The 12,866-nt window shown below is 48.0% G+C and overlaps 1 pseudogene; it reads right to left on the reverse strand.

Moving 5' to 3' along the window:
* Positions 1-7,965: 7,965 nt before the first annotated feature.
* Positions 7,966-12,521, reverse strand: LOC141997096 (cathepsin G-like; annotated as a pseudogene).
* Between the last annotated feature and the right edge of the window lie 345 nt (positions 12,522-12,866).

The raw sequence follows: 12,866 nt of genomic DNA on the forward strand, positions 1-12,866 counted from the left end.
CCTTGGTACAAATCCAGGGGCTGGGACTGGTGGGTCTGTCTCAGCCCCGGGATTTATATAGAGCGGGCGGCGGGGAGAGGACCCTGGGTACAGGTGACCGGGGAAGTGCAGGGTCTGGTATCCAGCTACCAAGAAATTCCCCGGCAGCGATGTGTCAAGGGTGGAGACTACCGAGAGGGAACATCGAGCCACATTCCCACCTGCATCAGAGGGGTTTCCTTCCTGCACTGGTGCCCTCCCTACCCCTGGCTGGAGATGTGGCCAGCTCTGAGGCCTCCCAGTTGCAGATGGCAGAATCCCCCCTTGTCTGTTCTGCCCCTGGATCCCTGGATCCCCAGATGTTTGGGCTGGCAGGGTCCATTGGACCATCTTGTCTGCCCTCCTGAGTGACCCTGGCTGGAAAACTTCACCCAGCTCCCCCAGACCGAGCCCGGTCACTGGTGTTCAGCGAGCACCTCTCCCAACAAGGCAGCCAGGCTGGGTCTGACACCACCTGGAGATGGAGAAACCCCCCTGTCCCAGGGAGTTGGCTCCTTGGTTAATCCCACTCCCCATCCCATACTGGGGCCTCCTTCCCCTTTGGATCTTCCCTCATTGGATCTTGCTCTGCCTTTCCCTGCTGGATTGAAGATCCCTCAGCACATGGCTTTGTCTCCCCACAAAAGAACTTGTTCCCTGAGCGCCAGGCGCCTGACCTGTGACTCGTGAAGAAGCCAAACAAAGCGAGAGCTTTCAGTCTCTCCCTGCCAGGAGTTTTCTCCAGCCCTCCAATCATTTGCCTGGCCCCATCCTGCCCCATCTCCAGTTTGCTTCATCCCTTTTAAAGTGTGCACCCCATAAGTGGACGCAGGATCCCAGGATCCCCAGGAAAATACCCTTCCCTGGCCCAGCTCATCACAGCCCTCTTTACACGGCCAAGGAAGGCACTATCCTCTTGTGGTGCAGCATGACACCAGGAGCCCGGGGTGGGGAGCGAGGGAGGGTGTTAATCGGGTCGAAATAACTTTTGCCTGGAGAATTCTGCACCAGCAGGGATGGGAGAGAAGCTGCTTTAGGAAGGATCTTGATTCTCTTAGGTTTGGGTCTCTTTGCCAAGAGAAGCAAGAGAAATTGTAGGGCCAGATCATAAATTATGCTAAGCCCCCCAAGTCCGACTGGGGTCTCAGCAGCAGTGCAAGTCCAGAATCTATCTATCTATCTATCTATCTATCTAGCTAGCTAGCTAAAGAGATCTCTGAGGCATTATTGGTTATCTTAGAGAATCATGGACGATGGGAGAGATCTCAGAGGACTGGAAAAGGGCAAAGATAGTACCTGTCTATAAAAAAGGGGAATAAGGGCAACCCAGGGAATTATAGACCAGTCATCTATATTTTGGTACCTGGAAAGAGAATGGAGCTAATAATCCAACACTCAGATCTCCATCCTTAGAGGTTTTAAGGCCCAGCTTGACCAAGCCCTGGCTGGTATGATTTACTAGGGTTTGGTCCTGCTTTGAGCAGGGGGTTGGACTAGCTGACCTCCTGAGGTCTCTTCCAACCCTAATCTTCTATGGATCTATGAGTCTATAATTTTAAGCATCAAAAAGAAAAGAAGGTAATAAGTAAGAGTTAACATGGATTTGTCAAGAACAAATCACGTCTAACCAACCTAGTATCCTTTGACAGGGTAGCAAGCCTAGTTGATAGGTGGGGAGCAGTGTATGTGATTTATCTCAAGTTTAGTAAAGCTTTTGTTATGTCTCACATGACCTTCTCATAAACAAACTAGGGAAATATAGCCTAGAAGAACCTACTATAAGGTGGGCACATAACTGGTTGGAAAACTGTTCCCAGAGAGTTGTTATCAGTGGTTCACAGCCAAGCAGGAGCAGCATATTGAGTGGAGTCCTGCAGGGATCTATCCTGGGTCAGGTTCTATTCAATAACTGCATAAATGGCATAGAGAGTACACTTATAAAGTATGCAGACGATACCAAGATGGGAGGGGTTGTGCGCAGTTCGGAGGACGGGATTAGAATTCAAAATGATCTTGATAAACTGCCGAGATGGTCTGAAATAAATAGGACACAATTCAATAACGACAAATGCAAATCACTGTACTTAGGAAGGAACAACCCATTGCACACATATGAAATGGGAAATGATTGCCTGGGAAGGAGTAGATCACAAATTAAATATGAGCCAACAGTGTAATCCTGTTTCAAAACAAGTGAACATCATTCTGAGATCTATTAGCCGGAGTGTTGTAAGCAAGACACAAGAAGTAATTCTTCTGCGCTACTCAGCACTGATTAGTCCTCAACTGGGATTTTATGTCCTGCTGAGGGTCCAGCATTTCAGGAAAGATGTGGAGAAATTGGAGAAAGTCCAGAGGAGAGCAACAAAAATGATTAAAGGACTAGAACACATGACCTATGAGGAAAGATTGAAGAAACTGGGTTTGTTTAGTCTGGAGAAGAGGAGACTGAGGAGGACATGATAACAGTCTTCAAATACCTAAAAGATTGTTATGAATAGGAGAATGATAAATTGTTCTCCTTTACTGCTGAGGAAAGGACATGAAGCAATGGCTTAAATTGCAACAAGAGAGATTTAGGTTGGACATTAGAAAAAAAATCCTTACTGTCAGAGTGGTTAAGCACTGGAATAAATTGTCTAGGGAGTTTGTGGAATCTCCATCATTGGAGATTTCTGAGAGCAGGTCAGACAAACATCTGTCAGGGATGGTCTAGATAATACTTAGACCTACCTCAGTGCAGGGGACTGGACAAGATGACATATCAAGGTCCCTTCTAATTCTTTCTTTCTTTCTTTCTTTCTTTCTTTCTTTCTTTCTTTCTTTCTTTCTTTCTTTCTTTCTTTCTTTCTTTCTTTCTTTCTTTCTTTCTTCTCATTTTTGAGTTGTTCAGATCTTATTTGTTTGTTTGTTCATGTTGATTTAATTCTGGGTAATTCTTTGAGGTTAGGTTGTGCTTACTAAGACAGGAGGGTGCATCAATGTTGCGAGTGTCATCATTATGATGGAAAAGCCCATCCATCTGTTCATCTGTCCATCCATCTGTCCCTCCATCCATCTATCCATCCATCTGTACCTTCATCCATCTATCCGTCCCTGCCTGTCCATCCATCCATCAATCTGTCTGTCCATGTCAGCCATCTGTACATCCATCCCCACACCTAAATTCATAGATTCCAAGACCTGGAGGGACCATGGTGATCATCTAGTTTGACCTCCTGTGTAACACTGCCCAGAGAACTGCCCCACAATTATTCCTAGAGTGAATAATTTAGAAAAAACATCCAGTCTTCATTTTAAAATTGTCGATGATTAAGAATTGACCATGATTCTTGGCTAGTTAATTACCCTCACTGTTAAAAATTTACACCTTATTTCTAGTCTGAATTTGTCTAGCTTCAGCTTCAAGCCTTTGGATTGTGTGAGACCTTTCTCTGGAAGATTGAAGACCTCATTATTAAATTTTTGTTCCCTGTGTAGTTACTTCTAGACTGTGATCATGTCACCCAATAGGTTTCTCTTTGTTAAACTAAACAGATTGAGCTCTTTGAGTCTATCACTATAAGGCATGTTTTCTAATCCTTTGATCATTATCATGGCTCTTCTCTGACCCCTCCCCAATTTATCAAAATACTTCTTTAATTGTGGGCCCCAGATCTGGACATGGGATTCCAGCAGCAGTTGCACCAGTGTCAAATCCAGAGGTAAAATAACCTCTATACTCCTACTCAAGATTCCCTTGTTTATGCATCCCAGGATCCCATTAGCCATTTTGGCTACAGCATCACACTGGGAGATCATGTTCAGCTACTTATCCACCGTGACTTCCAAATCTTCTGCAGAATCTCTGCTTCCCAGGATAGAGTCCCCCATCCTGTAAGTATGGCTGACATTCTTTTGTCTTGGATGTATACAGTGACATTTAGCCATGTTAAAATGCATAATGTTTGTTTGCATCCAGTTTACCAAAAAATCCAGATCACTCTGTGTCGGTGCCCTTTCCTCTTCATTATTTATCACTCCTCCAATTTTTGAGTCATCTGCAAAAATTATCTGTGATGATTTCATGTCTTCTTCCAGGGCATTGATAAAAATGTTAAATTGCATAGGACAAGAACTGATACCTGACCCCACAGGAAACACACCTATTTGATGATGATTCCCCATTTACAATTACATTTTGAGACCTCTCATGTAGCCATCTTTTAACCTATGTCACGTGTGCAATGGTAATCTTATATCATTCTACTTTTTAATCAGCATGTGCAGTACCCAGTCAAATACCTTCCAGAATTATAAGTATACAACATTAACACTGTTACCTTTATCGACCAAAGCTGTGAGGGGATATCTTTTATTGGACCAACTTTTGTTGCTGAGAGATACAAGCTTTCGAGCCTACACAGAGCTCTTCTTCAGATCCGGGAAAGGATATTGGGGTGTCACAGGTAAGTACAAGTGGAACAGGTTGTTTAGCATAAGTACTTAGTACATATTTCTCTCCAAACTCATCATATGAAGCAAGCTCCGCACAGTCCAGGACCCACCAACCCGAAGTAGCATGAGACCTTGCCAGAAGAAAAGATGCAAAACTTGCAGAAATATCTCCACTGCTACAATGATCAACACCCCCTCCCATAATGCACCTTTCAAGATCCATGGGTCCTACACATGCCCATCACAACATGTGGTTTCTCACTAAATGCCCCAATAACAACCAGGTGGGTGAAATGAGACAACCACTCTCATATGAACTCACACAGAAAAATGATGAAAGACAAAAACACCTTATCACCTGTCACAGACTCACAGGTTGTGCCCACTCTTGGCCCCGTGTGGTCCGTGGGGGGAACCTCCTTCAGTGAGACAGCCTTTCTTGGGGGTCCACTCTCTCCCGGGGGTTAAGCCCCTCCACCTCCTGCAACCGCACCTCTCTGAGCCTTAGCAAGCCTGTCTCTCACCGTGGGCCCCCTCAGGGAGTCCACTCGCTCTGGACCCCCAGGGCCTCCGGTCTCAGAGAGAATAATGTAACCCTGTTCTCTAGACCAGAGTGACTCTCAGCCAGCGTAAAACAAGAGAGTTTATTGAGCATTTAAACACAGCATAGGAAACTCTCAAGCCCCTCAGACCTGGCCTCCCTCAGCACAGCACATCCCAGTCTCCCCTGCATCCAGGTGGGCTCTGCCTGCTCCCTCTCAAAAGCCCAGAGCCCCCCTGCTTCCCCAGCTGGGCATCTGATATCACCGGCCCCAAGCCCCACCTCTGTCCATTGTCTTCTCTCCTGGTAAACAGAGTCGCCTGGGCCCCCTCTCCTCTCGTCTGTCCTCTGGCCCCCTCCGGCTGGAACCAGCTGGTCAGGTCAACGGGGTCCTCTCTCCACAGCCCATTGTCCTCCCACTGGCCAGAACCAGCTGGTTAGGTCACCGGGGTCCTTTCTTCACAGCCCATTGTCCTCCCACTGGCCAGAACCAGCTGTGACTCCTGAGATGGGCCTCCAGGTCGCCAGGTCACCAGTCGCTGGGGTCTCCATTCTCCAGGCCATTGGCTGGGGTCCCAAGTTCCATCTCCTGTCCTCTGTAACAACAAACTCCCTCTCCCATCACCCTTGTTGAATCAGTAACACTCAGGGAAACTGAGTCCCACCCCTTTGCATGCAAACCATTGGAAAAACAAGGAAGAAAACAAGAAAATCCCCCACTTCATCACATCACCTGGGGACGAACACTTTTCACAAAATGATCACTCCATATCTGACCTCTCAGTCCTCATCTTCAAGGGAAATCTCTACAACACTTGCAAAAGGTAAGTTTGGGAGCTTAAATTCATAACTTTTCTAGACACACAAAAATGAAATGAATAGAGAGACTGGATTCATGGCTTATTACAACAAACTGTAACCCACTAAACCCCTTTCCCCACACCTTTTCCACCCTCTTTCTCCCCCTATGACTGGAGAGATGTTAACAGGCTACTTCAGGCTACTTCAATATGTGTTAACTTCTTCTGATAAACAATCTGTTTCCACTTCGCATTGAGCTGTGACACACAGAGGACCTTTCCCGGACCTGAAGATGAGTTCTGTGTAAGCTCCAAAGCTTGTGTCTCTCATTCAGAGAAATTGATGCAATAGGATATCACCTTACTCACCTTGTCTTTGACATATCCTGGGACCCACATGGCTACAACAAAGCTGCATATATCAAAAAAAGATATCAAGTTCAACAATTGCCAAGCTGTACACCCATTGGGACAGTAGTGGGCACTGTTGCCACAACAGGTGAATTCCTGCTGGGTCGGTATCTCTTGGAGACAGGGAACAGAGTGGCAACAAATCCTCTGTCCAGGATTCAGGGGCCATGAGGTGCAGATGTGGGGCGAACGCCAGGCAGAGCAGTTACAGTCAGACGCAGACAGGAATCCAGACACACACACACAGAGGCTGCTGCATCAAGCATTGCACCACAAGTGGCAGGTGCTGGGTGGAAAGAAGAGGTTAACGAGGGCTTACTCAGGTGTGTCAAGGAACTAGTGTGAACTGAGTCAAGGGTTCATGTTCAGGGCAGAATGATAGTCCAGATCAGGATAAGTCGGAACAGAAAAGGTCAGATACGGGACCTGTCCCCTGTAGAGGGTAGCAGCTCTATTCGGACCTCAGGAAGTGGGGACTTGATGGCTCATGGGGGAGAGGGAAATGGGACTTAGGGACTTTTCCTTCTAGGGGGTGATGGCTCCAATACCAGGCTTTCTATAGTTTGTTTGTTTGTTTGTTTGTTTGTTTTTTTGCACCATGCAAAAGGGTTTAATAGAGAGAATCTGATCCCTGCTCTAGAATCCCATAGGAGAGTCCAAAAACTCTGAGAGACACACAGGGGTTCTATCTCAACATCTACGGGCTGCTTCCCCCACCCCCAATCCATTTTGACACCAATCAATTCATAGCATTTTTCTAAGAGTAATGAAGATAATTTTCATTTCACACTCAAAGCCTAGTTAGCCCATGGCTGGTCTAGCCAGGCAAAGAGCCAGGAAAATGGATGTCTACTTTCGTGCTGTTTCTGCAGAATGTTCTGGATCCAGGGGATGAAGGTGGAGAGTCTTGTGAACACGCTTGGGTGGTAGAAATTCCCATCAACATACGAAGCGATGCCCTGGGCCACTCCCTCACATGCCAAATGGCCACCAGAATCACCCTGGGATTAGGAATAACCACAATTTTGTCTTGCACTTCTCTAGCATGATTTTTTATCTACAGTTGTGATTGCATGAGAGTAGAGATGGTTTAAATATTTGGAAACAAATATTTTGTGTAAAAAATGGCCTTTTTTCAACTTTGGCAGCTTCACCAAAATGTTTTCTGTTTGGAAGTGTTTCCTTTTTTTTTGTTTGGGAGCACTTGGTAGGGTTAGGCAGAGTTTGGTAGAGTTGTGTTTCAGTTGGATAGCATTTGAATTGGGTGGATGTAGGTAGGAATGAGTTTGGGTAGAGTTTACTAGGACAGGGGGTATGTTGGGTAGATCTTGATAGGACAGGGCTTAATTTAGTAGAGATTTGGTAGAGCTGGTAAAGTTTAGGGAGAGCTGGGGTTGGGGAGAGTTTTACAGGACAGGGGTTAAGTTTGATAGAGTTGGGTAGGGTTGTGGGGAGGTAAGTTTAGTGTAGAGTTGATAGGTTTCTGTAGGGTGGGGTTTGCGTTTGGGGTAAGGTCGGTAGGATTGTGTTGAGGGGGTTGAGTTTGGGGTAGGGTTGGATTGGGTTGTGTTGGCCAGGGTTTCAGATGAAGGAACATCAATAGCCATGTATAATAATGGATCTTTGCCAAGCTAGTGGGAGCTGTGCTGAGCTGGTCTCCCGATCACCTCACCTGTTTGGGCTGATCTGATGTCTGCATCAACACCCCATCTCTTGAGCAGGGCAAAGTTGGAAGGGGATCACTGAGCAATTAGATAGTTAGCCCTGGAAAGCGCCTCCCAATTCCCTCTCAGCAGCTGCCTCCTGGAACCAAAGAGCCTTCAGATCAGCAGGATACTTATCCAATAAGGTAATTTCCCCAGGCCGGGCTTCCCCACACACAGCATCATTGTGGGGTTGTATCCAGGATACAGCTCACACATGTTGTCCCTCATGACCTCCAGGTCCACCTCACGGAGGGTATCAGTCCTTGAGTTCCAACCAGTCCAACCCCACCCGGCCACGCTGCACATGGATCGCGGCCTCACCCTGGACTTGGCGTTTGGTAGGGGGGTTGAGCCACACCCAGTTATTCAGCACTGCGCTGTATGACAGCAGCCATGGATGTGAGGGAAAACAGGGAACCAGGTCAGCACAGGGATTGGAGCTGGGAAGGGCCAACATGTCCTAACAGAGGAAAATGGAGATGTGTCCAGTGCATGAGTGTGAGGTCATGGGGGTGGAGTGATGGGATGGGGGTGGTACCTCCCGAAGTGTGAGGTGACTGAGGGCAGGGCGATGGGATGGGAGTGGTACCTGCAGCAGTGTGAGGTCACAGGGGGTGGGGTGATAGGATATGGGGCGGTACCTGCAGCAGTGTGCGGTCACTGGGGCAGGGTGACAAAATGGGGGCGGTACCTGCAGCAACATGATGTCATTGTCAAGGGTCTCTCTGTTGTATTGCGGATGGGGGATCCGGCGGCGCATGGAGATATTCTGTTGGCTCTGTTCCCATTGTTTAATATTATGGGCTCCCAGGTACAGTGATCTTGCTGTAAAAGCCAAGAGCAATACATGGGCATTTGGGGCAGGCATATACTGAGGTGGGGGATGGGGACATGGTCTGACATAAGTACTGATCTTGAGGGGACAGGGAAGTGATCTCATACTCCTTCATTCCCCTTGACCCCTGGGTCTCAGCTTCCCTCCAGCCAGGTGACCCCTCCCAGCTAGATCCAGACAGGGGTCTATGCCCAGGTGCCCCCATCCCCACCCCAGAGCCCCGCAGAACTTTCCTGTGGCTCTGAGCCACTCCCTGCCCCTCTCAGGACAGTGGGCCAGAGCCCAGTTTGTGTCAATGGGACACATTGATGTCAATGTGACCCATTGGTGTCAATGGGGTCGGACCCATTGATTTACCCAGTGTTGGATCTGGACCATGGTTTGCAGAGGCCCCTAGAGACTCTCCGACGCCCCCTGAGCAGATCAGACCCCTGGGCTCTGCTCTCCCAGATTGTCCTACTAACTGTTCCTTCCCTGGAACCCACGACGGCTCCAGAGCTCCCGGCTCCTGGCTCCCCCATCACCCTCTAACCCCGACCTGCCTCGACATCCCCAGCACAGAGGCGCTTACTCTCCATTGCAGTGAGCAGCTGTCAGCATAAAAATCCCTGCCACCAGGAACCCTCCATAGCGTTACCTCTTGTCTCCGCGTCATATATCCAAATAGGCCATGTAGGGCCTGGAGTGAGGCTGGGCTTCTTGTCCTCCAATGATCTCACCTGGTGTGTGGGGTGGGGGAACAGATTCATATAAAGAACCCCTTTGTGTCCTTGGGCTGGGCTGGGATCACTCTCCCCATCCCAAAGGGGAGTCCCCACAGCCTCAACCCAACCCCTGTGATGCTATTCCTGGGGGATTCCTGTACCAGGAACATTGCCCTGTGCTGAGCTTTCCCCCACACTGAACTCCCCATGGTGCTGGAGGGTAAATCTAAAGCTCTCACCTTGCTGGGTGGAGAATCAGTACCAAATACACCAGGAGTGGGTCAGTAATCGCACTGCCCTGAGTTAACAGCTTTGGGGACCAGTATCACCCAGAATGCCACTGACATGTCCCCTGCTGATGTTTCACCTTCTCCATCAACCCACAGTGACAAGCCAGGGCTGCTCCCAAGCTGGCCCTCCAAACTGTTTTTGTACAGAAAATAGGGTTTTCTAGATAATGAAAAATCTCCCAGAAAGCGTCTCCTTGCCTCAAACATTTCAGCATTTTTCGTGGCAAACTGATCATTTCCCCCAGCTTTCGGCACTTTTCAGCTGACAATTTGTAAGTTTTCGGTCACCAAAATAATTTTCTCTATGGTCACGCTAAAGATTAAGAAGGAGTGGCAAGGTATGCCATGGAAATGAAATGTCATACTGTTCCTCATCCGTTTAGCTCTGATGCCATCGCCATCCCTGACCCTTTACTGCTGTCATTTCTCCAAATGTTACCTAGATTGCCGAGACCTATGGCAACATTATATGCACAGCTAGCCAGCAAATTTGAACGAAACACTGATCCTCTAAAAAAGCATTGGGAGGAGGAACAAGACCAATTATTTTCTGCTAACCAAATGGAAACAAATTGTAGCCCGTGCTCCGAACTGCGCCTTGGAGCTACATTTAAGATGAATTCCACAGGAAATCCTATGGAGGATGCACTGGACCCCTCTTCAACTGTTCAATGCACGTGCTGCTAAGTCAGCTGTGACACAGAAGGTGCTGACTTCACCCATATGCTCAGAGACCAGCAGGCTTTGGGCAGAACTGAAGGGGACAGTGTTTTTTTCCCCCCATCAAATAAAATTAAACCTGTAATTTTCAACCTAGTGGGTGTTAACTGGAAGCAGAATAAAACAGAAAGGCTTTGGCTAAGCAGAGCACTAACAGCAGTGAAAAGCAAGTACCGCCAAAACGGAAATCCAACAATCAAAGATTAGAGCGTAGACATCCTAAGCTTGGCTGCCAGGGGAAAGAGCTATCGACTGTTACAGAGATTCCCAAGAGAAGTTGTTAGAGATATGAGATGCTTTCCTGGAAGTACCTGATCATCCTGTCAAATGCATGGATGCACCTCACCACCCCGCTTCCCTACCCACTTCCTTCCACTCCCTGTATCTATCCCTCTCATTTGAATTTTGCTTCTAGCCTTTATCTTACTTTAATAACTTTTCTTTAACTAGCGGGATTTTTATAATGCATATTTTGTTTGTAAATTGTGGAATGCAATAAGGGATTGATATTCTAACCATTCATATTATAGATAACTAAATATTTCAAGCCTAGCTAAGGTGAGGTAGCAAATACTTGATATCTTATGAGGTGTTTATGCATTATGAGAAGTTTATGTATATTTTGTTGTTTGTTTTCTCACTGTCTCTATATATCTTTTGAAAAAATACAAAAAATTACTAGAAAAACAAATTACTTTGGGGGTTTTCAATGAAAAGTCGAAATTTCCCAGGGAAAAACTTTTCTGACCAACTCTGAACACGTCTCAGCCCACGTGGATGAAGTCAAAGCTAGACAATTGGTGTAAAGACATCAGGGTGGAGGTGACAGGAGGGGCAGGGAAGAGCTGGTGAAGCTGAAGGACAGCGTAGGCAGAAGAACAAATGGGGATAAACTGGGCAGGGATAGATGGAGGTGGAAGTGAGAGGGTCTCTAACCATCAGAGGGATGTAGGACTTAGGAATTGCCAGACTGCATGGTTTGTTTTAACCCTGTGCAAATGCACGTCCTGAGATACTTGTATGGGTTGAAGGCTGGTTCTCTGAGGTTAACTGGCCCCTGGGAAGTTTCTGATGCTTTGGCCAGGTTTAAATCAATATCAGGGCAGCCACAGGCAGAGCTGACCCAGTTGAACTACAGATGTGGTTTAAAATCAGGTTAATTAAAGCCATACAAGTTTGTGTGCAGCTCACATCTGAATGTTTTAACAGACGACTCATGGATGTTAGTTTGACGTCCATATGAAGGAGGCTGTTTTGACAGTCTGGTGCTGTTATTTGCATATGGTGCCACCAACCCAGAGGAGGGCCCCGTTGTGCCGGGTGCTGCACAGACCCTCAGGGAAAGTCAGTCCCTTCCCTAAAGAACTTCGATTTAAAATGACAGCTCAGACAAAGGAAGAATGATCTAGAACCCAGGAGTCCTGACTCCCAGCCCCAGCCCTGGTCTAATGACTAGACCCTACTCAGACCCTACTCACTAGCCATTCTGGGGCCCTACGCAGCCCCAGGCCTCCGTGGGGTGGGCAGGGGAGAAGGGGGGAACTTCCCGCCACCGGTGAGTGCAGGCCTGACCCTGCTGCAGTCCTCAGGGGAGTGGGGGCGGGGCTGGGGCGGAGGAGGGGCGGGGGCCATGGGGAAGAGGCGGAGCAGGGGCTGGAGCAACACGCAGCTGCATACTTTGTGTATGGTTAGGGACGGCCCTGACCCTACTCCGAAGCAGGGGATAGAACCCAGGTGTCTTGGCTCCCAGCCCCCACTTGAGATACCCCAGTGTCTCTCTCCTGCTCTCTGTCTCTCTGTGTGTCTCTCGGGGCCATTATCTCAGTACCAGCTCCACCACCCAGCCTTCACTCCCACCTCCAAACCCTTCCCTAGCCGGGTCCTGGGAGCCAGCGATCACCCTGGCAGATGTATCTGACTCTGCGGAGGATCTGGGATTTGCAAACAGCCCAGAAAGCTCCCGGCTCCACTCCCCATGATCCCTGATGCTCCCGCACTCACCAGCCCCAGCCCCGGGGGGCAGGAGAAAGGCCGTGAGCAGCAGGATCAGGATCAGCATCGTCACCGTCTGGGGAAAGTGACAGTGCTCGAGCCTAATTAAGGTGGTGGGACCGACTCCTGGGGCACTCCACTTGATACTGGCTGCCAACTAGGCATTGAGCCGTTGATCACTACCCGTTGAGCCCGACAATCGAGCCAGCTTTCTATCCAGCTTATAGTCCATTCATCCAGTCCATACTTCTTTAACTTGCTTGCTCTTAAATCATACCATGTTCCGCTTAGGCTGTGTCTTTTAATTTTCCTGGAGGACCTCTGCATTAGCACTTTAGTGATCATGACACCTCTGTTTTCAGCAATGTCTCAGGTCTTTCATCTCCTGGTGCATATTATTTAATGCTGTATA

The sequence above is a fragment of the Natator depressus genome, chromosome 13 (genome assembly GCF_965152275.1).
Source record: "Natator depressus isolate rNatDep1 chromosome 13, rNatDep2.hap1, whole genome shotgun sequence".
Taxonomy (NCBI): domain Eukaryota; kingdom Metazoa; phylum Chordata; order Testudines; family Cheloniidae; genus Natator; species Natator depressus.